At 47.2% G+C, this 25,793-nt stretch overlaps 1 long non-coding RNA gene across 8 annotated transcripts in view; it reads right to left on the bottom strand.

Moving 5' to 3' along the window:
- Window positions 1-5,730, bottom strand: part of LOC101788241 (uncharacterized) — a 69,620-nt gene extending 63,890 nt beyond the window's left edge. For 4 of the 8 annotated variants that reach the window (XR_010044909.1, XR_010044918.1, XR_010044907.1 and 1 more), the window contains exon 1: window positions 5,408-5,730. This is a non-coding gene — a long non-coding RNA (uncharacterized LOC101788241). The remainder of the gene's footprint in view (window positions 1-5,407) is intronic. The other 4 variants (XR_010044914.1, XR_010044906.1, XR_010044917.1 and 1 more) reach the window with 3 other exon arrangements.
- Window positions 5,731-25,793: the final 20,063 nt, after the last annotated feature.

Raw genomic sequence — 25,793 nt, forward strand, 5'->3', positions numbered from 1 at the left:
TCACTGCCTGTCTTCACCTCTCTAACATGTAGTGACCACTCACATCCCCATGGATCAGACTGGCTGCCAGCAGAGAAGTCTCTATCCTGCATAAATTCCCAACTGTAAACCCAGCGAAAGAGCAGATGGTTTAGTAGCAGCCCAGCTACCAAAGGGGAAGTCACGGGACCTGCATTTGCAGCAGGATGAGAGGTGGAATCAAAACACAACCCTTACAAAGCAGCCTACCTGCAGCCTGGATGCTGCATGGCGGGCTGGTTGGCCCCACGTGGGCCAGGCTCCCCCACAGTCTTCAGCACACGCCACAGTGCTGCCACCTGACCCACGGCAACAAGGCTGTAGATCTGCACCAGAATTTATTTCTTGTGAACTATCTCTGTATGGGTTGAGGCAAAAGCACAAAACAAACACAAAAATCTTAGGTTCAAATCTAGCTATTGCCCCTGGCTGCATGAGCCTAGAACTCAGTTTCCTGTCATTATTATCTCTACTCTTATTGGTATAATGTATCAAGTTGGCACATTCCTATCCCTGGAGCAGCAGGAACCCTGGGCCCCAAGATAAAGAGGCTGGAGACAGAGGGAACAGATTCTAGTATGGGAAGGGTCTGGGCCTAGGTACAGAGAATTTTGAGATACTTATATTAAAATATTGCTTGTATTTGTCTGCAATTAAAATTTAACTAATCATTTATTTACTAAATCCAGCAACCCTACAGGAGAGGAAAGAAAGCATTTGAAGGTATAATGAGTATCTGAAAGACAGGCCTAGAGGCAGAGGACTTGCACAGGTAAAGGAGTCAGAACTCTGGAAACCAGATGACAAGTCAGAACACTTTTCTGTCCCTAGAGCGTCTTCAGGAAGTTGACCTTAGCCAACAAAGTCCAGTCACTTCTTTGAGGCAGTGAGGCTAGGCTGGGGATGGTATTTTATTTTATTTTATTTTACTTTTGTCTTTATGAGACAGGGTTTCATTATGTAATTCAGACTGGCCTTAAACTCACTTTGTAGCCCAGACAGGCCTCAACTCACGGTGATCCTCTTGCCTCAGCCTCCCAAGTGTACACCATGCCTGTTGGGGGACAGAACTTGACTCACACTCCCATCATGCCCCATGAGATTACAAAGAAGGCAATTATAGCTTCGTAAGGAACCAGGAGCACCCCATCCTTGTGTTACTATAAGGCCTGAATATTACAACTCCTGCTGATTTACTCAGGCCCTGGTGCAGCTCTTGAGTATAGTCCTCATGTGGCCCTGCATAATATTTGCTGTCCTCCAACCCCAGGCTGTCTATATGACTAGTAAATTGCTGCCAGCCACATCTGTCATTGCCAGGGGTGGTCTATTTGGTTGTCTCATCTAAGTTAGGGCAGGGGTCTTTCCTTCACCAATGAGGGTACATAGGCAGTGGCCAGAATAGGTAACTTAGTAAAAGTTAGGCTGGAACATGGAGGCTAACAAACTGTCTAAATCCTGAACCCCCAGGGTTGAGGGGTCCTTTCCCTATTCCTGAATGGTGGTGCCTGGGTTTCCGTTCACAGGGAGAGGCTAAGACCTTGACAGCAAGAGAGAGTGTCTGGTGCCTTCTTGCAACCACGACCCTCACATCACCCCATGATACGCTTATCTCCACCACATCTCAGCGGACTCTGCCATAGGAAGAGTAGTGGCAAATGCACACCTATTTCTCTGCTGGGAAGTGAAGTGCCTTATCCAAGGTCACATGTGAGAGGTGGGGCCAGGTCACCCTCACAGGCCTGCTCTAAGGTCTGTGCCAAACCTGTGCCTGTGGCTGCCCATGGACCCTGCTCCCCTATGTGAGGCAATTCCAGGTCTCACCAACTAAACTGGCCACAGGACACCTCTGGACTGAGTCTCTCTTAAGCGTCTCCTGGGAAACTCTGCATAGAGAAGACAGCACAGTGACCTTGTTCCAGCTCACTTGGACCTTCGCTCAACCCCGCAGGGGTCCAGCTGATGGACAGCGAAGTGATCACAAGACCTCTACATGATCATTGCAGCTGGGAACACCCCAAGCGTCACAGCCTCAAGAGAAACACTATTGCTATTTTGCTGTAGACAGCCCTTGTCCTCTATCTGAGGACAGGAGAGTTGCCAGCTAGAGCCCTAAAGTGTGGGTCAGGACTGGGTAACTTTGGCCATCCTAGAGCTGTTCCCCACACATTGTTTCCTCTCTGGCAACAGTGAAAGGTGAGTCCTCTGATGTTTGAATGGTGGAGCCTGGGCTTTCATCTATAAGAAGAGACAGAGACCCTGGAAAGAAGAAAAGTTGGCTCAGAGGCAAACCAATTACCATCAGCCCTAGATCAGCCCTTCTCAGACCCCACGGCAGCAAAGCCTGTCAGGACACCTAGGCATTCTAGTGAACAAATGAGCCAGCTCTACCCACCAGGTCTGATTTCAGATGCTAATACAACACTGTTCAAGCAACCTCTCAATCTGTGAGTGCTATCCCTGCTTCACCAAGTGCCCATCATGCCGATGAAGGACAGGTTCATCAGAAGGACTTGCTCAAGCAGTCAGCATGGGACTGAAGACAGACTCTGGCCCCTTATTCTGGGAATGGTGCTGGGTCTGTCCACTCCCTGCTGATAACTAATCCTGGGACTTATGGGGCCAGATGCTCCTCCGATCCTTGACATCTGTAATTAGGCAAGGACAACAACAGGACCTGGGCTTTCTCCTGCAGCAGGGTAGGACCCCTCACCATACCTTAGCCAGCTCTCTGAGTCCTCTGATCTGTACAACTAGAGGACACACGAGACCCATATCCACAGGGCAAACCTCCCTGTGTCTGCTGACCTTGGCCAGCCTTCCACCGAGGCCATAGCCAGATGTTACCCAGCTGAGCACAGAGGAAAGCCAGGGAGCCAGGGAAGCTTGGAAAGTAGCCAGGCACTGAGCTAGGCAGATGGCAGCTGCTTAGCACTCCCAGAGGACTGGATTTCGACTGTAAGACTCTGGGGAGGCCATTGTCCTTTAGGGGAACGAACATCTCCTTGCAGTTATATGTTCTGCCCACGCTGTCATCTCTTAAACCAGATCACACACTGCTCTTTTTTTTATCATAAAAGTTATTTTCTCTGGGAAAACAGCCATTTCCTGGCTCCCTTGGGACCTATGGAAACCAAAGATTTCATGGGAATTGGGTTTAGGCTTCTACCCTGTGAGAGGCAAGTGCCAGGGGACTAAGATGGCAGTCTTTTTCCCTGGTCCCCATTCTGGGGGATTTTTCTCTCTTCTCTCTGGTAGCTCAGCAGCAGGCAGAACAATGGCCACTTCAGAGAAAAGGTTATTTTCTTCTGACACTATACAAGGCTAGCTCTAGGTCTGTAGCTTCTGCACCTTCCTTCCCAAACTCCTCCAATGGTCTGGCCTTTATAGGGCAAAGCTAACAGTAGGATCTGCTTCTGGGCCAGATTTAACAAGGATGGCCTAATCTGTAATGCCTGAAAGAGAAAGTCAATGGAGGAAGTGTTGTCTGGTGCCCACGCTGTGGGAAGGTTCATGGCTGGTCTCCAGCTTGCCAATGGTCTCTGAAATAGGGTGGGACAGGATGAGGAGAAGTGACTTCTCCTTGGTTTCTCATACTTATCTGAGTCAGCTGAGGTATCACATAGGCCCTGGCAGATCTGGGAAGATAGTACAAAGATTCCTGACCAAGAAGGAGAGAAGTGTATGGGAATATTCTAGGTCTTGCTGGTATTTTATGAACACAAGAAATCCAGGAGTGGAGGGAGTCACAGACTGAGTTGCTGTACCTTGGATTCTACCAGTGCTGGGTTGTGGGATAGAAGCTGTTCAGAGGTCCTGGGTGGCCACAACCCTGTAATTGTGGTCTGTGTGTAAAGATGCAACACTACAAAAATCACTTCTGTGGCCTTCTGGGGTCAGGTACATTTCTGGTTAAACTTACCCAGATACCATCCCACCCAGTGCCCCCAGAAACATGACATCATCTGAATCCTCTGTCTGTAGGTGGAGAGGTATTTGGGATTCATTCCATGATTCTCTGCCCAGTGAAGTTTGGACATAAAAGAGACAAAGACGGGACCATGAGAATGTCTAGAAGAGCATTTCGGGGGACACCAGTTAGATCTCTAGAATCTAGAAAATCCTGGCGTCCTTTCTGTTTTCTGAAATCTGACTTGCCTTTGAGGAGGAGCAATCTACCCTTTTTCCACTTAATTTAATGAATTGAGCAGGGAAAGGGGAACTTGTGGCAGGGCCCTATTTAGAGTCCCTCACTCCTGGAAGAAAGGCTGGTTGTGGTGGTGACATAGTGAGGCCTTCCCAACAACCGCTGAGATTCTGTTGGCAGGCTTTGCCCCTAGGTGCTCCAGGCCACCTGCTGAGGACTCTGTGTGTGTGTGTGTGTGTGTGTGTGTGTGTGTGTGTGTGTGTGTGTGTGTGTTGGGGACCGAAAGAAAGGTCTAGGATCAGGTTCTGGAGCTAGTTAGAAGCTAGCAAGGCCGGACTACAGTGAGGGTGGAGCTCTCAGTCTCAGGCCTGGCCCTCTGCAAAGGCCAGGAAAGAGGCCTCGCCCACGGACATGGAGCTGTCCGAGATACGGTGCTGAAAACGGAGGGCAGAGCTTGAGCTTCCCGGGGAGAGACAGGAGGTGAAAACGGACCCCCCTCACCTTCTTTATTCTACTCACTCTCGGAAGAAGGAAAGGCACAAGAGAGTTGGCGCAAGAAGGCGAGTTGAGCTCTGCGAAGTGTTCAGCCGTCAAAGCTGTGGCCAGTGTAGGAAAGCAGGCCACTGCCCCCCTAGGAGTAGAAAGTAATCTGGGCTAGCTGTAGGGGGCGAGCAGGGGAGAGATCCGGGACCTGGGCGGGTCCCTCGCTGACCTCCTACACTCTGGCGCGACTGATGCATGGCCAGTGCTCCCATGCCTATGGCTCAGACACTTGAACAGTGAACGTCGTGGGTGCACACACACTCCGTGGACACACGGGGCACGCTCCCAGAATCAGCACACACCAAGCACACGCAAGCAGTCCTGTGCATGCGTCCTATACCCAGGCACCGGCTCACGCCAGGATGCCAAGGCTCGGCTCCTGCCTCGCGTCCCTCTGGCCCGTCTGGCCCGGACGTTCCTCCCGCTTTGCTTGGCAGGCCTCGGGTGGTGACCCCAAGGGAGGTACCGTCAGTAGGAAACCCCATTCTAGTTCGAGATCAGGGAAGATTCTGAAGTGGAGCAGCCAGCGAGCTCCTAGGCAGGAAAGGGGGGCGGAGGGGGTGGGGGCAGAGGTCTCTGACACCCTTCTCCTTTCCCCAAACTCCCAGTCATGGTGCCAGGACGGGAGGGGAGAGCGGATGCGAGTGTGTGAGCGCGACTCCCTCCCAAATGGGGGACACCCGGAGGAATAACGCGTACCTGTGCGTGGGTGGCCCCGCGTGGAGCCCCCCCAGCGAATCCGGGCTTGCTGGCTCCTCTGCCTCCCCGCGATAAAGGTGAGGTGGGAGTGGGAGTTACCTTGCTTGCCCTCCACACCGCTCCCTAGAGGTCCACGGGCAACGGAGAAACTCCGTCCTGGGCCGCGGGAAGTTGCCGCGTTCGGACGCTGGGAGGGGGCGCGCTCCGGTCCCCCGGCTCGGCCGGGGCTCCCGCGCCCCCGCGCCCGCGGCCCTCGCCACCTCTTCGGCGCCCTCCCGCCCGCAGACTGCGCCGAGCCTGAAGCCGGGAGCCCGCCCGCCCTCCCGGAGAGTCTGCCGCTGACCTGCATTGACGTCATTGCGTCATTAGGTTTCCCCTGGAAACACTGGCTCGCCCGAAATAGTAACACATTAATTCAGGCCGGGGGAGCAGGGAGAGACTGTTTGTAACCCTGCAGCTCACTTCGCGCGCGCAGGCGAGCGCGCAACAGCCCCCACCCTCCTGGGGGCAGCGCCGGCCGCGCTCGCCTACTATTTTGAGAACAAAGGAAGGGAAAATATAGAAGCCCGGAGAGGGTGCGGGGGACGCCTAGACCCTCTCGCCTTGCACGCGCGCACACCCTGAGACACACACGCGTACGCACACATCTGGGTCTGTCTGTCCTCACGGCTGCAGACTCTTGTGGGCACCTGCTCGGGTGTGTGCGCGCGATCCTATGCGCGCGGGGACAGGCTCCAGGCAGGACTTCCCGCCTTACTAGGGCTGAAGGACCTGATCCCTCCTGCCACCGGAGAATCGGATACACTCCCTCTCTCCACACCTGTCCCGTCCACCCAGGCAGGCCGGGCGCCAGGGGCTCCTCTCCCCGCAGGCGCACCCGCCCTTTCTCCCCCGGCTGCTCCCCGACCTGGGTTTGGGGAAGCCCTGCGGGCATCCAGCCGGCCGCTCGCGGTTCTCTACGCCCCTGGCCGAAATGGGTCAGACCACACTGCGGCGCCTCCACGCCTCTTCAGGGTAGGACTCAGGGACAGGGTAGAAAGACACTGCGGGATGGGACTGCTGTCGCAGGTTCCAGAATAGTTTGGACCGGAGAGTGACCGATTACTATGAGCATCGGCTGAGCTCCGCAGCTCTCCGCCGCGCCCTGCTAGCGAGCCAGCCTAAGGCGACCCCCTGGCCCCAGAGGCTCTCCTGGCGGTCAGTTCTTTCCTTGGCTGCGCCCTTGACTCAGTTTCTTTCGGAGGTTGGGGAGAGTGCTTATCCGTTCAAAATAGCAAGCGACCAGTTTAGGGCTGTGAGCGGAGGCGGGGAGGCGACAGGCGGAGACGAACTCCGAGGGCGCAGGAAGAGGCGAACCTAAGCAGGTAGAGGAGCTGGGCTGGCCGGAAAACCGAGAGGATCTTCCTAGTCCTTTCCCCAGTGTCCCTTATGGGGCCTGCCAAGGGCACAGACAGGTCTCTCCTCTTTCATTCCGGCCTTGTCTTGCCTCTGCTCTGTCTGGCGTGGAAGAGGGTGAGACTGGGTTTCAGGGACTCGTCCCCGCAGCCCGCCCAGGTGCTGTGACTCACCCGGCCCCGTTGCTCGGCGAGGAGAGGCGACCCTTAGACCCTTAGCATCCCGTTGTCTTAGTGACCACAGAGATGATGAGTAGAAACACAGTCACCTCAGGTAGGAGCCAGGGCCAAAACAAGACTCGGAGAGGTCGGGCCTCGCCTTGCCCCCTGAAAGTTCTGAGATCCTCCCTCTGCCAGTTTCTGCCAGAGCCACAGTGGGCTTGGCTGCAAATTGGAGTCATGAAGCCCCTCCACAGGCTGTTGGGGAGGTGGAGAGTGATGCTAGGAGAATATGCTGGGAAATCATATGCCCTGTTCCTCTCCTGGCCTTGGAAAATGGTTCTCTCAGCCAAGACTGAACCCACCATATTCATGCTCCTTGGTTAGGTATTTGGGGAAGCTAAATCAAAGTATAGGTGGAGAACAGTGACACTGAGGACCCTGACCCCCAAAAGTGATGCCATCAGTACTCTTTCCTTCCGAGATATCCATTAGTCTCTAACCAAAACCCTTAAAACAGCTTTCTGGTACCTTCAGACTGAAGTTAGGTTAAGCAGTGGTGACAGCTGTGGAGTGCTGACTCGTCCTCCAGTGTATTTCCCAGCCTACAGGATATACACCAAGGCTGCATCTGATTCCCCAAAGTCCCCTGTGGCTATTACCTCCTGTCCAGTCCTCCCTGTGGGTAACGGCAGCTCCTCTTGACACAGTCCCTGGCACAATAACTGATAATGACTCTGTGCAGAAAAAATTGGTAATCCCTCCTTTGGGAATCTCCTGTTCCAGCTTCCTGCTCCCATCTACCACTCTACATCAAAGTCCACGTGGCTCCTGAGGCCTGGGTTAAATTCTGACTCTTCCTCCCTGCTTTTCATGGTTGTGCACTCTCATGTCATTTGTTCTTGAATCACATGGCAGGATCTCTTGGTTTGATCAGGTTCTGTCCTGATTTTGCCATTCTCTGAGTATGTTGTACATTTCCCTACCTGTGGAAATTCTTCAGAGCTGGAAGTGTTTCTGTGGTATCCATGTTGTAGGAGACTATTTGAGTGACTGCCCTTGAATGCAGAATAACTGCTGCAACTTTGTTTATATCAACACTTATTTCCTTATACTGATATGCACAGAGCTGACAATGGTATTTCCTTCTCTCTTCAATTGGCTCTAAGCATTGTAAATAAGGCTAGCCAAGGTGCTGGTATGTAATCTCTAAAGCCATCAGACAGTCTCCTACTTCCTCACATAGTGCTCTCTCTAAAATATATAAGCACAGAGGGATGGTAGAGCCAGTCATCTCCAGGAATGTCAGCTTCGTATGAGCCTGGAAATGAGACAAAGAGGCTATGACTCCCCAGGGCACAAAAGTTTACATATTAGAAACTGGAAGCAACAAAAACAATTCAGTTGCTACCTTAATTGAATTATGCAAATTGATCCTTCTGCATATCCTTATCTCTGCATTTTGCAAAGATGCTTTTCTCACTACCTACCTCACATAGATTCTGCCATCCTCACTGTCACTCATCAAGCCATCCCCTTCTTCACAAGATAATAAATTCAGGGAGAGGCCTGCAGACATCCTCACAGGAATTGGACTCAGGAGCCCTTGGCTGCCCTTATCTTTGAATATGTCTTGGTGGCTTTTTATTCTCCTTGTGAGCTGCACTGAAGGTGGTAGACTGGAATTAACTTGCTGGGATTCCAATAATGTCTCAGTGGGATTATAAACATAACTTCTTGGGTTGTGAGGAAGACTAGAAAAGGGGTTACAATATTTGGATTACCATACTTAATATTTAGGATTACAATACATGTGGCTCAGCCATGCCAGTTGAGCTCACGGTGGGTGCTCAGGAAAGGTCTGCCAAGTTGAACTGTGCAGGTTTGATCAGGCCACAGGAGGAGGCTGGTGCTGATGGTGAGAGGCTAAAAGAGACCTCTTCATATCTGTAGGAAATGTCCCAAGCCGCCCAGCCCCAGAGAGGGAGACCCTGGCTTTTCTTGCACCCTAAGGGAGGGTGCAGAGTATGTCTGGCAACCTGAGGAGATGAGCTACCCAGGGTCAAAGCCCATAATCCACCCAGTGAGCTGTTGGACAGGGAAGTCAGTGTCTTGCCCTCGAAGGACAGACTCCAGTCTCACCCAGGCCCATAGCAGGGTCTGTTGGCAGCCACAGGTCCCCATCACACAGCTGTGGGACTGAGCAAACTGTCCCCTAAACAGTCTTAGCTTTGCACCTCAGGCCAGTCAGCATAAATATTCCAGCCTATGAGTCTGCAGGGTCCTGTGGCATCATCTAATAGAATATTCATTCTCCAAGGTAGACATTTGCAATGTGGAGGGGGGTGGTCACCGCACCCTGCTTTGCCTTAGGACACTTGTCCCCACTAGTACCTCTGCTGCCATCCCAGGGTCTTTGGTAACAGGGCCTTAATCAGGCTGCTCCAGGTTATTGGGTTTGTTGTAAGGAGCTGCTTGAGATAAGGGAGTTAGGATTCTGGGCATATCCACACATAGCAGGCGTTGCTATTCAGAGGAGATACCTGGAAGGCCATTTAGGGACCAGGTTGCTCTATGGACTGCTTGGGCTGTCTTGTAGCTCTGAAGCAGCAAGAGCCAATAACCAGATGAGAGGGCCAATGGTCTGGCAATGAACCCAGCAGGCTGTCCCCTCAGAGGCTGCTGAGAGAAGACCTGGGGTCTCCTATGAAATAATCTCTACCAGAAGGCTTGTTCTGAGCCCCACAAAGGCAAAATGACCAGTGTGGGCAATAGGATCAGGAAGAAAGGGCTCTGGGTTGGGAATTAGGAGAACTGGTTTCTAATCCCATTACTGACTGTAAGTCATGGTATAACTCAAGAAAGAGGAATGTACTCTCTATCCCCAGCTGGCTCTTTTTGCTACCTGCTTTGTATGCTGGTGGAATGGCATAATCAAGCAGTTATTGCTGTACACTAGCAAAAAGAGCTTTGTTATGTTTGTGTTATGCTTAAGTTATATGACCAAAGTACCTATAACACCGCCATCCCTGAGAACCTGACCTAATTGATATGTTAACCATTACTGCCCTCTACAAATAACAGATGTTGTGCTAAAATAAGTTGACAAAGGATTGTTAATTCCTGCTAGACTTCTCTGTCCTCTGCAAAGGAAAACAAAGGTCTTCCTCATTCCTTAGCAGATTTCCTGATCCATGCCCATAACCCCTTACTTTGTAAACTGTGCTTTCTACAAGAAGTCTGGAAAGTTTTGAGGGGGACACACAGCTCTTGCAAACTCCGACTGCACTGTATTGCTGGGCCCAGGATAAAATAAATCAGTGCTGCTTTTTTAAAAAACATGTCATGCACCATTTTTGGACTCGAGGTTGGGGGTTCTGGAGGGCTCATAACAGACTCTTCCCCTCCAACCTGTGGGTTATAGGTAGGCAGGTGGCAGAGTGGGCTGCTCTCTTGGATGTGGCCTAGTTACCTGAGCCTTTGGTGGCCACAGCCCCTCTCCTCTCAACTTGCCTTCCATTTGAAGCCTTCTTATCCTTCCTTGTCTGGCAATAGCCTGCATGAAGCAAAAATGCTGTAGTCCCCTAAGTTCTTCCTACCAACACAAGTGAAAAGCCATTCTCTCAGTCATTCAGCAGCCTCATTTGACCCAGTGCCAGTGTGGCCCCAGTCTTTTTGGTCTTATTTTTGGTCTTATTCTTTAACTACCAGGCCCAGATTTTACACTTAATGGTTCCTAGCCCATGGGCCCAACTTGTCCTTTAACAGTGCCCGTGTTCATCTTTCTGATCTCCAGATCTGCATCTGACAGCATGGAAGCCTTGACCCCCACTTCTGTGCCCCATTACTCTGGTGCCCTCGGCCCTTACCCACAATCTGTTTTCCTGAATTTATCTGGGTTCCAAAGCATTGGAGGGAGTGCTGAGTCAAAGATACCACTTGGCATGACCCTGAGGTCCAATATTGCTTTCTGATAGTAACCTCATTGCTCTTGTTGCTGTCTTGTACAGAGAAGAAAGTAACTGAGCATCAAATGATTAAATGTAGAACACTTGCTAAAGGCCTGGGGGCATGAAGCCAAGAGTTAAATTCAAACTAAAGGAGTAGAGTAGGCAGCACTTTAGCTGGGGAAGACAAGTTCTATAACCAGCATTTGGAAAAGAGAGTGTTCATGGTGGCTGCAGAAAGCAGGTTAGATCTATGGATGCTTTGACTGAACTCCAAAGACAAGTGGGATGTAAGCGGGGAGGGGGAACAAGAGAGAGATAGACAGGTGGGAGTCCCCAGACAAGGCTGTGTTCTCACCTTGGCTCCCCCTTAGAATCTTCCGGGGGTTGACCTGACCAAAAGCTAATGTGGGGATACCCAGGGCCCAGGAGACTCAGGTTTCATTGCTTTGGGGTGAGGCCCAAGCATTTACAGTTTTTAAAATTTTCATTTGTACTTTGTGATTTATTGGCAACTATGTGTCACACTGTCAGAAATAATTTTTAATTTGTAACATAATTCAGTAGACTAGAGTATGATTTAGAGGCAAGTTCTCTCACTTAGAATCATGGCTCCCTGCTCATTGACCATCTGACCAAGAATGTTGTCCCAAGATTAATGAATTTCTTCGGTTTTCCCCTGTGGAATGGTGACAATAGTAGCTCCTACATCTCCTGGGGTTGTTTTGTTGCCCCAAGAGATAATGCTTTCAAGTGTGGATCACTGATGGACTCCCTGGGTACTTGTTCTGTTAAATGTCTCTGCAAATAGTTGTATCGGTAGCCATGAGGAGAACTTCTAGCATAATGGAAGGGCAAGGAAGTTAAGACAAAGCAGACTGTTACACAGACTCTTGGATGCTGGAAAGAATGTGTATCCTTGGAGGAGAAACTGAAAGTCATTATATATGGGCTACATTGTGTAATAACAGAGTAAAATGTTGGTACTTCATCCTGCATAACAGAAACTCAAATTTATAGTTCAAAGATGCAGCACTACATGAGGGAGTTAGCAAGCACATTGAGAATCTAAAAGGTGTGTAGTCTTGACTGGAGGAGGAGATGGAATCCAGAGAAGAGTTTGGGGTCAGGAGTGCCATGAAAACTGCAAAGAAAGGGTAAGTGTAAGGTGAGGCACAAAGGAGGAGTCAACAGGATTTAAGACTTTAGTGGACATAAGGACTTAGAGAGACTGAGGGAAGAAAGATAAAGGTAAACATTTAATTCTAGGAAGACTAAGGAAATAGTCACTATGATCATTAAAATACTATTTAACAGTGAGTATCAGACCGATCAGCAGTGGCTTAAACAAAATAGAAGGTTTTATCTGCACCAGAAATGGCAATTCTGTTCCACAAAGTCCTGCGAAATCCAGACTCCTGCCGTCCCTTTTCATGTTGCCAGATGGCAGTTCTTGGGTTCCAGCATCCGTATGGAGAAGAACTGGTAAAACACAACAGCCAGGGTCTCTTGAGGGAGATTCATCAGTAAGCATTCATCATGTTCCTGCACATTCCTTTGCCCAGAAATTTGTCTTGTGGCTAAACTTAGTTGCAATAGAATCTAAGAAGTACGATGAAGTATGATCTTTATTTTCTAAGAAAACTTACATTCAGCCAAAAATTGTATAGTCAAAGTAGACTCTGTTTCTCTACAAGAAGAGAAGTTCAGATACTTAAGAAGAGCTAACAGTCTCTATCATTATCTCTTTTCTTTAAATAGACAGTTTGAATCATAGAGTCTATTTGGGAAAATATTTTTTAGTATGTTGATTTGGAAACATGAGGCATAATTTGTTATGGTTTATATCTAGATGTCCCCCAAGAGCCTCATGTGCTCACAGGCGTGGTTTTGGGAAGAGGATTGGACCATGGGGGCTGTTGTAGTTAAGGTTTGCAAGGAAACAGATTTAATACAGGATGCATAATATGTAGAATTATTTTATAATATTCACCCAAAAAGTCAGAAGCAGAAGAGTGCAATAGATCTGTCCATGTACTAGCAACCCAAAGATCCAGCTGAGGGCCTGGATCCCATGGCAGTGCTCTGCATGAGTCCAGCTAAAGACCTAGAGTCCATGGCAATGCCCTCCGTGAGTCCAGCTGGAGGCCTAGAGCCCACAACAATGTCTCAAGCAAGTCTGTATCAAGGATCTGTTCTAGGAAGGTCCAAAGGTCAGGGGTGGAAACTAGAAAATCTGTGCCAGCAGAACAAAGGATCTGCATCAGCAGGCTGAAGGATCTATCCTGGATCCAGGAATCGAATCTCAAGGGAAGGCTTAGCGCACCCCCTGAAGAGACTCACAGCCATCCTTAGTGGCAGCAAGGCCCCAAGCTCCTCTGAAGATGAGAACAGCTGAGTTCATATCAGGAAAACCAGTGCAACAAGCTTCTCCAGGAAGATCAACAACACACAGCCTTCCCTCCAGTTCTCTTTTTATGTGTTGATACCAATCCCCAGGTGTGCCTTCCGTGCCTGGCACCCTGTGGATTCAATTCAGCTGGGCATTACTGATTGACTGTTAGTTAATCCACCACAGGGGCAGTACAGCTGCCTCACTGTTAGGAGGGAGGGCCTGGTCAGAAATGGTGCGTCCCTGGGAGGTGTGACCCAGAAGGGTGTTTCTCCCTCTCTGGCTCTTTCTTTCTTTCTGTCTTTTCTGACACCTGATACGAACAGCTTCCCTCCAAGGGCCCTTTTGCATGCTCTTTCTGGCTTGAGGCCAGCTGTATATGGACTGAAGCCTCTACAAACTGTGAGCCAAAATAAACCTTTCCTCCTTTAAAGTGTAGGCATCAGATATTGTGTCTCAGCAATGAGAAAAGTGATTAAAATCCAATTTTAAGATGGCCCCAAGATTCCTGACTCCTGTTGTACCCACCTGTCTAAAGCCTGCCACGAACAAGGTCAGGGAATATGGCAGGGGCTTTCAAGAGGACATTAGGAATGGTGTGGTAGGCATGCAAGTCAAATGCAAGAAGTGACCAAGAAGTGAGAAAAACGAGGCAGCTGTCTACATGGAAAATCTTAGTACAGCACACAAAGTTCTCCATGAACTGGTCACAATCTCAAACCTTTCTTCTGCTGATCTCCTCCTCTCATATTTTAGTTCAGTTCTGTTCAACTGCTCCACACCTGCTGGTCTTGCCTCTGTACTATCTGGGATGTTCCCATTGGTGTGATTAATTTGTTCCCATTGGTGTAATTAACCCTTGCACAATTCCCATGCTCAGTTCAGACATTGTCTTACAGGTAACCTTCACTAACCCACAAGAGCAGTCAGGTGTCACTCTGTGGCATTCCCTTGATGCTCCAAGCCTCCCTCCACTCCTGAATTTGTCAAATCTTTAGATTTTTACAGTTTAGTGTGAACTTGTCTCCCTCGTGATCTCCTGAAAATTAGCACAGAGCAGACTGTCTTTGTAGCCACAGAAGGTAGCACAATGCCTGATGTACAGTGAACTCTCAAATATGTGGGCAGTGGATTTAAAAAGATCCCTCCAGAGTTAGTATCAAGGGAACATAGAATAAGGGAGATTTATTCTGAGACTGGTAGACAAAAATGAGAGGACAAATAGGAAAGGAGATGCTGTATAATCAAGGCTCCTTATAACCAGGTTTCACTATCATACCCCAGTAAGATATTTCTTGGCATTTTTAATAATTGAGATCTAGTGAATGTTGATTTAAAGTTTAGAAATATGATCTTGTTAATAAGACAGGATGGGAAAGTAATAGTGAGACAAAGGTTTTTATTTCCAAAGCAAAAAAGAATCTGGACTAACAAGAGAAAAACAAAGACAACAATAAAGCTAGCATTCAATCCATAAGTGAACTATACATGTCAGCCAGAGTAGAGGGCTATTGAGCTCTAAGTGGAACATCAGTGCTCTTTTTTTTCCTGGGTACCCCTCCCCATTTCAATTAATTTTAATTCAACAAATGCTAGTTGATTGCCCACTGTGTTCTCAGCGTACTCTCCACTGCAGTAGGCCAGGCATCAAAGGCGCAGCTATGAAGAGGACAAACATAGATTCCAAGCTCATAGATAAAGTAAAACATATAAGCAGGTACAGTAGCTGCAAGTTCAAGGAAAGTAGTTGTGGGAGATTCCTTTCATCTCTTGGATAGCATTCTTTAAACCCATCTCTGATTTCAGCTACAGATTTGGCGGGCAGCGCTAGACAAGCTCGGGTTGGTCACTTGCTGACAATATCCCCCTTGAAGCTTGTGCACTACCAAGTTTTCATTTCTGCCTTAGGGTCCTCTCTAGTTCTGTGGGAGCCCTCTCGGAAATCTGAGAGAGAGGGAATTCTTGAGGGGACAGTCTCCCTACTAACCTGGAAAGCTCAATAACGGCCCCATTTTCCTCACCTTTCCTCCTACCTGTTTCTCCCCACCCCTGTGCTTCTGATTTGCATGGCCACACCCGCATTACAGGGCCTGTGCTAAGTCGATGGCTCATGCTGTGCTTTCGGGGACCTAACTAAACACAGTGGAATTTCAAGGAACTATGAGAAGGTGTGCTAGGAGGATTTAACCTGGTTGGATTTCTAAGGTCTCCTTAGGAAGATCTTCTTCTGAAACAATGTCTAAGCTGACACTAAAAGAACTGAAAGAAGTTCTCCCAGAGAAAGTGATGAAGGGTGGATGTGTGCAGAACCTGACATGTGCCAGGCCCAGAGTCCATCTGGGGTGTGGTGTCTTTGAAGAGCTTAAAGAAGACCACAGTGGCTGGAGCAAAAGTGAGAAGAGATAAAACTTGGGTGCAAAGAACCCAAGTTTTGGAGAACTTTGTAGTCGTGGTAACGATTTTGAACTTCATCCTAAGACAATGGGTAATAACTGAAGGTTTTAAGTATTTGTGAAACATACTTAGATTTCTTTTTTAAAAAGATTATGTTGGCTGCCCTAAAAAGAGTGAGAGAATCAGGGGAGATGTGGAGACTACTTAAATAGTTCAGGGACTAAAAAGTACTCCAGGGGAGCATAGCTAAACCTCATGGGAGAGTGGGTGAGGGGAGCTGAGACATGAGGAGACTAGCGCCCTGGTGTTTGGTTAAATACGATGATGAGGGAGGAGAACAAGATAAGGGTGATGATCAGGCTTCTGATTCTAGAAACTAAGTTGATACAATGGAAAACATGGGCACAAGTGTGGATTCAAGGAAGACAGGTTTTGTTTTTATTGAGTTTGAGGTGTCCCTGAAAATATCAAGTGGAGAGATGCCAGGTGAATGGGAGTGGTCAGCAGGTTGGGAACAGACAGATCCTGATGGCTCAAGATCATTTCCCTCCATTTTGTTAGCAGTTTGCAGGCTTGGTAGGTCTGAGTGGGCTCAAAGGAAGACGGGCTCAGCCGAGTGCTGGGCTCAGAGGGACCCCCTTGTCGAGTGGTCGCCTCCTTCCCCGGCGTGGGGTTGCCTGGATGTCCCTGCCACCCCCACACTGTCTGTAAGTAGGGAACACAGTCTGTCCTGACCAAAGGGTTCCAGCCTCATCTTTAGATATCTCCATTAATATCCATGAAACAGAGTCTAGAAAAAAGACTAAAAAAACTATCTTTATTTAGCCTGGAGACGAGAAGGAGGGAGAGCTGCGATACTGCTAGGAATAAACTGCTGCTTTTATCTTTTCCTCCTAAGGAAACCAGAAGCGGTGGATTTAGGATTCAGTTATAGAATTGGTTCTCAAGCAGGAAGGGAGGGAGAGCCCCCAACTCCAACTCTGAGGACATTGTGCAGTGTCAGGAGTGGTGAGTAGATGTGCAGACATCTAGGATGAAGGGCAAGGATACTGGACATATCTTGCAATGTGCAGGACAGTCTCCAATACCAAGAATTATCTGGCCCCAAATGTCAGTCATGCCAAGGGTTAATACTCTGATCTAAAGAAATTCTAGTTACTTAATTTCTTTTGAAACAAAGAAAAATAGTCACTTGGTATTTGCTTGCTTGCTTGTTGAAGGATATATATGATTGAGGTCTGGGATTAGAACAGGACAGCTAGCTGTCAGGAACCTAGCTCTCTCAACTAGAACCATGTATATCCTTCAACCAGAAGACTTCATTTCTATTTGCTGCTTCCTTTTGATTCTGACTTGCCAGGCCTTTAAAATTCTCAAGGAAGGAGCCCAGCTGTGCGAGTCAATCATCACTACACCTTTAGAGACTTCACGGTTGGCCATCTTTCTGGGCTCCCATATCTTGTAGTTGAAGAATACCCTTTGGACAGACACTCATCTCCCCGTTCAATTAGATGCCATTCTTCTCCGAGGAATATCAGGACATCTTCCTTGGATAGGAGGCTGTGAGCAGGGCAGTTTGAGTTAGAAGGAGATACTGGATTTAAACATAACCAGCAACTATGTTGATCTTTTTCCTTTTTTTTTTTAATAGCAAAGATAGGCCGAATTCCAAGCAATGCTTCTGCTTTTCATTCCAAAGCTGCACTGTCCAATATGGTAGCCACTAGCTACACATAACTACTTAAGTTTAAATTATTTAAAATTAAACACAAGTAGAAAATTTAGTGCCTCCACGGCATTAGCCACAGTTCACGTGTCAATGCTCTAGGGGGTAATGGCTCCCACGCTGAATGGAGCAGGGATGGACTATTTCTGTCACCGCAGAAAGTGCTGTTGGGCAGCACTACTCCAAAGGAAGAAGATACTGAGCAACTGGAAGGTTTGACATGAACACAAAACGTATTTTAATGTCAACCCAAGAGAAGGAGTAAAGGAGGTTTCTTTTATTCATTCACAGTTCTTACTGCTAGGTATGCGTGAAATGCTGTGTGCAGCTGAGTTTGTTACAGAGTTCATGCCTTGGCTGGCATGTCCCCCAGGGATTGTGTTCCTCTGCTCACTGAAGCAGTAGCTTACAGAATGATTTTACCTGAGGAGGATTGCTGTAACTTAGCGTTCAGAAGGGTACTATCAATGCTTAAGAGTAAAAAGTAGTTGAGAGCTCTGAATAGTGCATAATAAGCTTTTCAGATACCATGACAATAGGTGACACAGGAATTTACAGCTCAGGTGAACAGAGCATGTGACCAGAGTTGTTAGCCTCACCGAAAGCCCTTTATAAGCTTAGTAGTTCTATCAGTCTCAGTTCCCATCCTCCCTGTGCTCCCCTCTCCTCCTTTCATCTGATTTTATTTCTAAAGAGAACACATTTTCTGTCCATGTGGTTGTCATTCTTGCTGTTCATGCAGTGCTCCAAGCTTTTATCTACCAGGTTCAGGATAGGATTGCACCCCTGTTCCCCATAATTGGAGACTGAGCCCATGTGATGAATCTCACTGGTGTTAGGGTTTATATCTGGCAGGCCCTCAAAGGCGCATGCACTCAAAGGTGGTCTTGTAAAGGTGATTGACTCATGGGCAATGTGAAAAGTGGGGCCTGATCAGAAGACACAGATCACGGGCCTCGAAGGATACATCTCCTTCCCTGGCTCTCTCCATGTGGTCATCATGATGTGAGCAGCCTTCCTCTGCTGTGTTCTTCTGCTGTGCCATCCTGCCTTGAAGCCAGCAGACTATTGAAAACCTGAGCCACATCAGTCCTCCTCTCCTTTAAGTTGTCAGTGTCAGGTATTATGTCCTGGGTATTGTGACTAAGACAGCTGGTGATGTGCCTCTGCAACTCATCCACCAGAACACCTGATTGCTGACGTGAGATCATCCAAAGTCTCTTCCTGGCATGGCCACCAGCAGCAGTCAAGATGGCAATGATGCCACTGTCCTGGATCCTGTGTGACTACCATTCTTGGTATCTGTGACAACCCTTCATGGAGGTGTACTGTAGGTGAGAGAAGCCTGTGCTGTTTTGATGGAGAGAGACAGACAGACTATGTATATGTGTGGGTGCACGCACACACATGTGTGGGTAGCTTGTTCACTGTACCTTTCATGTACTCAGACCCTCAACCTTATTGTATATGACATTGCAATCTGCTAGTTTATTTGCTGAAGCTGTTTCCTATTATTTAGACAAACAAGTGAGTTAAAATGTTTCATGTTTGACCCAATCACTGAACTTCAATGTTGACATGACTGATCTTGTTTTCATAGATTGGGGCTCTTGATACTAGAAGGCGCCTCTTACTCTGCTGAGAGGAGAAGTACTTCTGTAGGTTGGTTGTGGTTACTACTAGTAATGAGTACAAGACAAGAGTACAGCACTAAAGAGGAAATAACAGGCATTTTCTCAGTTAGGAGACAGAAGCTACCCAGGTAGGGAAACGGACACACAGCGCCTGGACCGCCTTCCTTCACTGGCAAACATTCATTAAGCACTTACTCTGTGCCTTACCAAGTGGAGCGGGGTTGAGGGGGTGGGGTGCACAGGCAAGGAGCAGCTAAACAAAAGCGCCCTAGAGGAGGAATGAGATAGAGGAAGTGAGGGAAGAGGCAGAAAGGGAAGCCTCTTTGAAGAGGCGGCCCTCGAGCTGCAAACTTTATCTGCCAGACCCAGGGGGCACTGCTTCAGGCACCATAGGCCACGAGATCTTGATCTCTGATGCAAACTTTCAGCTTATGTAACAGTCAATACATAAGCAAATAAGTGTGACTGAATTTCAATAAAACTCCACTGTGGACAATAAAATCTAAATCTCATCATATTTTGTGTCACAAACTATTATTGTCCTGATTTTCCTCACCATTTGAGGATGTAAAAATCATTTTTAGCTCCCGTGAACCATATGAAATCAGGCAGCAAGTATAAACTGGCCCATGGGTGCAGTCAGCAGACCCCTGATGGAGGCTCCCAAGTCAGATAATTCAGGTCAATGCATCATTAAGAGGTTTTGCAGAAGAATCTATCAGGAGACAGTGAGGCTTACTGTGAGTGACCACAGTGGAGGTGAGGGGAAGGATCCCAGGCGTCTGGGCTGGGCCCAGGCCGTGCCTATGTGCAAGGTGCAGCAGTGAGCTAAGAGGAGTCCAGGACGACTCCATGGTGGCGCCATTTGTGGCAGGGAAGGAAGCGGGAGCCAGCGGGCTGTTCTGAGTGGGTCTCCATGTGCATCCTCGTGGATTAGCCAGGCTTGATTTGGAGCCAGGAAATGGGATGTCTCCACCCCTGGATTTTTCCAAAGCTTGTTGCTTCTGTGCTGTGTGATACTGGGCAAGTCACTTATGTTCAGTCCTTTTTCTTGTGTCAATGCTGCAGGGAGAGTGTGCTGCTCTCCGCTTTCTGTATGGTGGTGAGAAGCTAGTGAGGCTTCACTGGCGCTGATGAGCCTTTCCCACCAGTCTCAGCCCCTCACCACTCTGTCTCCCCACCTGCCCCAAATCCAACTCCAAATGAATTAATTAAAGAGAACATTCAGATTTGGTGGGAATGTGGTCAGATCACTCACTCACTGCACAGCACAACTTTCTGAAAATGCTTGTTACGCGTCTGTTCTTTTTATGAAGTCCCCTCTGCTGCAGCCGCCTCATCCTTCGGTGCCTCCGTCTCCTGGGGCCCTGCCTATTTTCCTTTTCCCTTTGCTATGCTACCTTTTCCTTACTTTTTCACAGTGCATCGTCACAAATTCCCTCACAAGAGTCACAACCACAGTTTAAATAAAACTGGGGAACTAGAGTAAGATTGATAGATTGTACCAATGCCTCCTGCCAGGTTGTGATACTGTAGATCTACTCTCACAAGATGTTACGTTGAGCAGGGAAAGGGCAAAGAGTGCAAGAAATCTCTCTGTACATCTACTTCAAATGCATGTGAATCTACAGTGGTCTCATAACAAAAAATTTAACTGACTACATCACAAAAGCACAGATAACGCAGCATGACTTCTAAGCCACATTCAACAAGCCAGATGCTAGCCAGAACCTGGGAGCAGAATTCCTCACCCTGTGCATTAAACTATTTTCTCTACTTTTATCTATGTCTGACACTTTTGTGAAGTAAATGTTACCAAACACATTCCCTCACTAGCCAAATAAATCACCCATTTTTCAAATTTGAGAAGCTTAAGTTTACCTCACTGTAGAAATAAAAAGATTAGCTTTGTAGTGCAGCCAACTAAAGAACTGTGTTCTGGTTAAACCGGCACCAACTTGGCCTTGGATCCCATGCTTAAAGGCTAGAGAGTCGGGCAGCTGTGCGGGAAAGCCCAATCCTTGAGAGGAGATTCCTGCGGGACAGGTGTGAGTCAAGATATTCTCTACGTGGTCAGAACAGAGACCCTCCTGGCATTGTGGTGCATGTCTGTAATCCCAGCACTTGGCAAGCTGAGGCAGGAGGATCACTGTAAGTTTGAGACCAGCGTGGGCTACATAACCAAGTTCAAGACCACCCTGCCCTACACAGTGAACCTTGTCTAAAAAGAAAACCCCCCAAGACTCCTCCCGCCCTCCTTCAAGAATCATCAGTGTACGCCTAAAGGATGAAATCTTATCCTTTGGGCTTGGACCATCCTCCCGGCCCTCAGTCTCTGTGTAAGAGCTCAAGGCTAAGAATGATAATCAAAACTACTACAACCCAGTTGTGTAACTTATCTACCTAGAACCTAATTTCTGAGCAGGCAGTCCTCAAACTCCTATTCCACAGACTTACAGATGTTCCTTGAACAAGAGCCCCACAGCCCAGGAAGTTGAGGGGTCCATATGCTTAAGTTTCTCCGTGGGAATTCATAAAGTGGACAAAATTGAAAAGTTCAGACAATTACTTTTTCGGTCTGTTTAAATCAGCACTGCCCAGGTTTGTTAGATTTCTATTCCTGCCTTGCTTCTCCAGTACTAGAAGGACAGCATTTTGCTGCAAGCTAGTGGACACAGTTGCCACATGCTAAGCATGACACCAGTTTTCTTGCTCTTGCCCCAGGAGTGAGAATTCAGCCCATCTTTTCTTTGTCACACTGGACAATTTGGAGGTGCAAGCCTTCCCAGAGAGGGAAAAAGGTTTAGGTTGATTCATGAGCCATGAAGAATTACTATGAAATAAACGAAGATCTCCAGAATGGAGTCCACGAGTTCTGTCATCTCTGTGAGGTAAGCATTGTTTTTTCCATTATACAGATGAGAAAACTGAGGCCCAAGTAGTATGTGGTATGTCTGAAATTTATGTAGCTACTTAGAGGCAAAGCAAGAATTTGATCCTGAGTGCATCTTACTCAAAATCCTGCTCTTGACAGGGGACGAACTCCCCTCCCACTGCCACCCCACTGAGGTGCCAGGACCCTGCTCCACTCTCACAGCCACAGCAGCGTCCCCCGCTGAGCACAAAGGAGGCCAGCACCTGCTCCCCTTCACAGCAAGCCTTCTCCAAAGCAGTTGCCGCTGAGCCTCAACCTCCATTTATTTTTCAAGTGTGCAAATATTTACTGGGACTCTAGCGTCCTTGGGACAGGTTCTGTGTAATACATTACTTGATCTTCTCTGAGCAGCAGTTAAGAGCGATTTAAGTGAAAATAATGCAAAAAACACAAGGATAACGATGCTATTATCTGTATTCTCATCTCCAAAAAGTCACCTCTGCATAATATATTGGCCTTTTTGCTTTTCTGCTTTGTGTTTTATGCTCACATCTTTTCAGTCATGTATGTAATATATGAATACAGTGTCCCTTACTGAAAACACTTAGGCCTAACAAGGAAAACTGACCTTCGGGACCTCCACTCTTTCCGCCTAATTCTCTCCATCTATCAGGAGAGTTTATTAGGAATCTGATGAGCTCTTTCTAGTTGTTAAAAGTGCATTTTGTGTATGCACGTGTGTCCATAGAAAAGGTATAACTTTGCTTTACAGTTTGCTTTCCATAAACCGGTGTGAGGCTACACACATCCTTCCGCACCCCACTTGTATTCACTCACTGTTGCTCTTGAGATGTACTCACCCTGGTGCACAGTGTTCAACTCATATCTCCTAACTGCTAAGCAGGGTCTGGGGCTAGGTCCTAGGACTAGAAAGAACAGCTGGACCTTGACTCAGGTTTCTTTGAAAGCATCTTGAGGATGCGAATGCATAACTTCCTACCTGTGTCTGCCCCTCCCTCTGCACAGCATCCTGTTAGGAGTGAGAATTCCACACAGCTCAAAGATAAAAGGACTTGGGGCTCAGTGTGTGGAAGTGGCTACATTCACTTCTCAACGACATTTGGTTTCAAGCATTTGGTTTCAAGGATTTTTAAATTTTTGCTTTACCTTAGAAGCAGGTACTTTCTGATTTATATTTGTGTCGTGGTTGCTAGTCAAGATTTTAAGATTTCAAGGCTTTCCCTTGTACATCACTGAGTGTGATGGCACATGTGTATTATCCCAGAACTCTTAGGTAGAAGCATCACAAGTTTGAGCCCAGCCTGGGTGATTTAGTGACTTAGTGAGATCCTTTCTCCAAAAAATGATCAGATGGGGTTGGAGACATAGTTCAGTGGCATAGTGCCTGCCTGGCAAGCACAAGGTCCTGAGTTCAATTGTCAGTACCAAAAAGAAAAAAAGTCAGATGTATTCAGTGCAAGGGTCCTGGGTTCAGTCCTCAGTATTAGAAAAAAGTTTTTTCATGGATCAGTCTGGCAAAGACTTAAAGCAGATATCACAGGCTGCCGGCCTAAGCATATACCACAGTCTCCTCATCTGTCCCCCTTTGGCAGGATATAGAGGTTGATGCTGTACTGAGTGTCCTTGCACAGGGCTCCTGGCACATAGGTTTGATCAATGGTGCCACAATCACCACGATGCCAACAAAGCCTTTGAGCCAGTTTACACCCAGAGCAGCAGGCATGGGTGCTAGTTCCCCACACCAGTGACAACACATAAAATGGCTAGACTTGGCCACTTTTTTCTGAGCCTCCCCATTTATACAGTTGATTAAGACTAAAACAAAACAAAACAGACCCACAAACATAAGGACAAGTTTAAAATCCATCCCCCCATCTACTTTTGTTTGAATGTGTCCCCAGAGGTTCACATTTTGGAAGCCCCATTCCCAGTGGTGCAGGGTGGTGCAAGATGGTGCAAGGTCACAGACCTTTAAAAGGAGGGTCTGGTGAGAGGTCACTGGGGAAGCTGTCCTTGGAGGGAATTAAGGTAGTTCCTGGGACTCCTGAGCTGCCCCGTGAGAAGCAGTTGGTACCAAAGTAAGACCAACCTCTGAGTTGGCCTCTGGCTTCCTGTTTGGTGATGTGATCTCTTCTCCCGCATGAGCTCCTACCATTGTCATCTACTATGGGTTGGTGGAGCCAAAGCCTGCAGCCCTCACCAGAGTCTGTATCATGCTGTTTGGACTTTCATCCTCTAACACCAAGAGCTAAATAAACCTCTTTGCATCGTAAAGTAAGTTTGCCTTGAGTATTTTGTTACAGTAATAAAAATAAGTGAACTAATATACCATCTCTCTACCACCTCCCCATCCAGCCACCTCATATCCTTTCCTGCAGAAGCCACCAGCAGGTCTTGCTTCCTACTAATCTATTCTTCACACTGTTTCAGGGTACTTTCTTCTAAATGAAATATTTCAAACTTTGAAACAAGTAAAAATTATAATATAATGAAATCCTCAAATGCCTGTATTATCAAATATTCAACATTATCAATTTTTAACATTGTGTTATATTTTACTTCCCATCCATGTTTTACACTTTTCCTACAAATTTATGCAGTAACCATAACCATAAACAATGTAGAGTTGTTTTTTCTTATTTTGAAACTTTTATAAATGACATCATACAATATGCATCCTTCAGACACTTGGTTTTCAACATCTGTACTGATATATGTGGCTTTTATTAATTTACTCTGAAAGCTGCACTGAATTCTGTTAAATAGAAACATCACAATTTGTCTATTCTCCTGTGGCCCTGGTGTTTCATTATTACAAAGCCCTCTGGAGTGATGGTGAGCATTCCTGTCTAGAATCTCCCTGCGCACATTTATAACAGCTCCCCTAGGGAGTATGCCTGCAAATATATTTGCTGGATATAAGGGTGTACCCCTTGGTTCTGCTAAGGATTCCCAGATTGCCCTTGAAAACAGTTATACTAGCTTACACCCCCATAATGCGAGCATTTATTAATATTAAATGTCTAATATCTAACAATAATACCTTGATTTATATTTTATGTGCAATTTCTTGATTATTGTTGAAGTCAAGCAGTTTTCAGATGCTTATTGTCCACTTGGGCTTCTATAACTATGAAAGTCCTCTTTGCATCACTTGTTATTTTTTAAATTGTGCCAGTTGTTTTAAAAAAATTGACTTATAGGACTTTTAAATATATTCTAGCTATTAAGTTTTGGGCTATTTCTGTTACAAAAATTTTTCCAGTCTATGTCTGTCTTTAACCATGTTTATAATGTCTTTGTTATACTGAAGATCTACGTTTTTATTTTTTTCTGTGTTGATGCCTGTAAATTTCTTATAGTAGTAGTATCACTACTACTAGTACTACTAGTGATAGTAGTGATACTAATAGTAGTATCACTAATATTGAAGCCTTCCTGGGAAATGTTGGTTCTTCAGAGTTTTCTCCTATGTGTGGAAAGTTCTTGGCTTTTGTGTCTATCCCAAGATCCTACCTGTCCAATTTAATAAGAGTAAGCTGTTACCATCTATTTGGCTGAGCCCCCTGTTCTTTGGTACCAGACTATGGCAGTGGTTATGACCCTAGACAGGCCCAGTGTTGTAATAGAGGGGAGAACAACTGACTACAACAAGTATGACAGCCTCGCTAAAGCATTACAATGAATAATAACAATAGCAATACATGGCCTAGAAACCAAAAAACTGCTGGCCTGTTGGCAATGGCTTCTGAGCTTAGCCATATAATTTCTGTCTGAGGAGGAAGTGATGACGTGCTAGGCTGGGGGCTGCAGCCCTTCTGCAGCTGTGCTGGCCTGGCCAACA

The sequence above is a fragment of the Cavia porcellus genome, unplaced genomic scaffold, assembly GCF_034190915.1.
Source record: "Cavia porcellus strain 051 isolate PalLab524CR breed Dunkin Hartley unplaced genomic scaffold, mCavPor4.1 scaffold_2, whole genome shotgun sequence".
NCBI classification, from domain to species: domain Eukaryota; kingdom Metazoa; phylum Chordata; class Mammalia; order Rodentia; family Caviidae; genus Cavia; species Cavia porcellus.